Genomic DNA, 4,085 nt, shown 5'->3' with positions numbered 1-4,085 from the left:
AACTGAATTTTAGGAAAAAGAATAAATTTACTTTGTAGAAGGGCTAGAAGAAGCAAATTGCACTATTATTATTATTATAATAAAAGAGAAACCGCATCATAATTAAGCAAAAAAATCTCAGCACTTTAAATGAACATAAAAGCATACCTGGTCGGCTGACACTATAGATTGCAATAAAATCATGGAGAGCATAAGCAAGAACTTTAGCTAAGAGTTTATGCGGAGTTCTAAATTAAAAGTCAAAATTATTGTTAGATATTAATTCATAAAAATATACTACAAAGAATAAAGCAAAAATAAAAAGCTAAACCTAAATCAAATCAAAACAAACTATGAAACAAATTGGACAACTATACGTTTTCAATTCTCCAAATTTACTTGGAGATATACTTATATAGTGACTTCTTCAAGTCTCCATATTATGAAAGAAATCAAAGGGAATAAGGACTTTCTTTTAATAAATTTGTGCGTAATTATAAGAGAAATATTATAAAAATAATCAGGCAATCATTTGAGGAAAATAGTAAATGACAATTTTGTCTATTGTGGTGTCTTTTAATGAAGGGTAAAAAGTTCAATCAACATTTCGCTAAAGGCCTTCGTACTTTTAATATATTACCAGTCTCTATGTTCGTGTCTCCCACAAAATATTTTATATCAAGTATTATAAAACGCGTAACAAAATTATAAACTTTCACTTACCTAAAAATTCTAATTAACCTTGCTACTTATTACTGAAAATGTATAAAGTTCAATATTCAGTTCCTTAAAAAAAGATGTTATATAATTCGGACAACTCATTAATAAATTTTGACAACAATATTATGGAATTAAACATTATGAGAGTTAGGTTAAAAGTAGTAAAATCACTTTAAAATCTAAATTATAAAGATATTATTTTGCTTCAATTTTGTAACTACTCCTAATAAATTTAATTTCAGTATTTTTGAAAATATCTAACTGTATAAAATTGATTTAACTTCCACTGAATTGGAATGTATGTACTCTACATTTACCTAAAGGAAAGTTTAGTATATATAATCTTGGGTTTCTAATTTCACATAAGTAATTAAAGGATAGTTTTTAGTTGAATTTGAAGTTGTAAATATTGGATAGACTTTTTATAAAACAATAATCTTATCCAACATGGAATTGTCTTTAGAGGGAACTTAGCTTTGAAAAGACATAAAAATCGATCAACGTGATATATTGTTTTATGAAAATTTTTAATTTAATAAATTTTATTATAATTTCAACATTTAATAAATACCTATTGAACATACAAGTATAAAGCATATGAGTAAGTATAAGCTTTTTCATACAAATTGGATAACCAAAAATCAAGCGTCCAACATGCATATTGCTATCCATAAAGAATAATGATACTATCTTTTGAACCATGTGCATATTGGCGTTGAGTGCAATAGCAGTCCAAAACGAATTAGAATTTTACATCTATGTGTAGTTTAAATCGAATAAGAAGTTTGTCTGTGGATAATATTTTGAAATTTACAATTACATCCATTTTTAACTTGGTTTGTTAACAAATATTTTAATCATTTAAGGGTATATAGTCTATCAATATTACAGGGATATTTTTGTAAATTATTTATGTTTTTATAATAATATAGATATAGATAGATAGATATAGAATAGATAGATAGATAAGTACTTTTGCCTTCCCGCGAAATAGTCTATTATTAGTTGCACTAAACTTCTTTTAGCATTATCTATATACTTATTTTATGGCTGTTCAAGTTGTAAAGTTATATACATAACTGTTCTACATATTCCAAGTCAAAGACATTGGTGTCAAAGAAGGAACACAAAGTCAATACACATAAAGTCGGCCTTAAATTTATAGTACTAAATATAAGCAAAAAAAAAAAAAAAAAAATTCCATTTAGTTATCCAACTTGGCTCTGTCTCTTACCATTTTCGGACACCAGAAACAATAATCCACAATCTAAAACCCCCAATTGCACACAGTTGCTTAGCTCTAATCTGGTTCTGATTATATCCAAATTAAGGAAAAATTCGGAGTTGAAGTTGTCGGAATTGACAATTTTGTTGAAGTTGAGGGTGGTGAATTCTTGAGGAATTTCCTCAAAGCGCGTTGATTTTTGGGTTGGTAGAATCAATTAGGTCGCTGTATTTGAGTCGTATCTTCTAGGGTTTTGTTCATTTCACTGTGTGCTCAAGAGCCTCTCTATTTGGTCTTTTCTGATTGGTGAGATTACTTCCCTTTGATTTTATATGGATTTTTTTTTTCATTTCAATGCTTGTTGCTGTGTAATTCCAATTTCTTTAGTAATTGAAATGGGTTCTTGCAATTACCTGTAATTTCATCAACAATTGCAAGTCATTTTTACTATGTTGCTTAATTATTTCCTACTCCCTCTGTCCAATTTGATGTGACACACTTTTCTTTTTAGTTTAATGACGAAATAATTTATTTCGTAACTTCCTTTTTTATCCTTAATGAGATGATTTATAGCAAAGACAAATATTTATGACATGTTTTATATCACAAATTTAAAAGTCTTTCTTAAATTTCATGTCCAGTCAAACACTGTCGTATAAATTGGGACACAAGGAATATATTCTTTGTATAATACAACAATGAAATATATTTGTGCTACATTGGTACTAATTTGTGATGCAAGTTCAAACCCCATGATGGAAACTTAAAAGGTAGAGGCTATAGAGAAAGATTTTAGTAGTAGTTGATATTGATGAGATCCGAGTGAAAGCCATGGTTTGGGGAATTTTAATAGAATGGAGTGTAGAATGAAACTTCTCACATAGTAATAGAGTTTCGTCTTATTATAAACCCATCTTAGATTCCCACTTGCTTTTCTGGCTTTCTGTGTTTCAAGTCTCAAATAGAATTGTGTTCAGATGGTATCTAGCTGCAGTGAAATAACAACTTTGAAATCTAAATAGTGAGTGTTATGTTGTCGGAAAAATCGCTGAGCGGTTAAGGCATTGGAGTGACAATTTGAGATTTCAGGTTAAAATCCCCGTTATGACACTCAGTATGAGCGCAACTGCTCCAGTCTTCTCGGCAGGATTATTTGGTACTTGTGCTTGTGTTTAGTAGCGGTTTGCCAGGTGGATAGCAAGTTGTTCCGAACACCATTGTCACTAAAAAATGGTGAGAGTTATGTCCTATAGACGTCCTGGAATTAGGTTAGAGTAGGAAGTCATTAAACTAGATATTAGGTTAGAGTAGGAAGTCATTAAACTAGATAGTAAAACTTGTAGTGAACGAACAAATGATGCCAAATGTTGACTGAATACATATTCAGAATCAGTCAGCTGCAGGAGGGGTTTTTTTTATTGGGGGGGGGGGTGGGGGGTGAGGTTGCTAGTAATTAGATGTCTTACGTAACCTTAAGNCTTGTGTCTTTGAAATATACCTTTTTTTTTTGGCTCAAACGAACAAATTTTAAATCCTTTTAGAATGTCAGATATCCTTATCTGAATGAGTGTTTTAAAGATAAGAATCAGCTGTATTCCTGGAAATTCTCAGCTAGTGATTTAGCTAAAAGTGCTTCTATACAATATTGCGACTTAATTTTCTCTTAATTTTTGGCATAGATTGCAGATCAGTTTTCTTATCTCCTGAATTGAAGAGATAATTTATCCATTTTATCCTCTGTGATTCAACTGAAGTGTATAATCTTGGTGTATATTATTGATTTGGTTTACTGAGGACTTTGATTCTAATTGACCAGGTGGAATGGAGATATCATTGTTAAAAGTGCTTCTCAACAATATCTCCTGTTTTTCCCATTTATCATCATCATCATTAAACACGAACTTTGCATCCTTTTCCAATAATTTGCACAAAGAATTCACTACCTTAGAAAAGTCTTTGATGAATCTTCGGTAGAACCCTGCATGCCCAAGAAAACTCCTAACCCCCTTGACTGAAGTAGGAGGAGGAAGCTTTGAAATCACTTCAATCTTAGCCTTGTCCACCTCTATTCTGTTCTTTGAGATCTTATGGTCAGAGGACAATGCCCTCCTCAACCATAAAGTGGCATTTTTCCCAGTTAAGCAAAGATTTGTCTCTTCAC

General features: G+C 30.8%; 1 protein-coding gene across 1 annotated transcript in view; it reads left to right on the top strand.

Moving 5' to 3' along the window:
* Positions 1-1,807: 1,807 nt before the first annotated feature.
* The window catches only part of LOC109210213 (U-box domain-containing protein 4-like), an 8,464-nt gene continuing 6,186 nt past the window's right edge, over positions 1,808-4,085 (top strand). Inside the window, exon 1 of the mRNA XM_019373593.1 lies at positions 1,808-2,230. The gene's annotated coding sequence lies outside the window, so the exon portion shown is untranslated. The remainder of the gene's footprint in view (positions 2,231-4,085) is intronic.

The sequence above is a fragment of the Nicotiana attenuata genome, unplaced genomic scaffold (genome assembly GCF_001879085.1).
Source record: "Nicotiana attenuata strain UT unplaced genomic scaffold, NIATTr2, whole genome shotgun sequence".
Taxonomy (NCBI): Eukaryota; Viridiplantae; Streptophyta; class Magnoliopsida; order Solanales; family Solanaceae; genus Nicotiana; species Nicotiana attenuata.
This window is presented reverse-complemented; position numbering and strand designations above follow the sequence as displayed.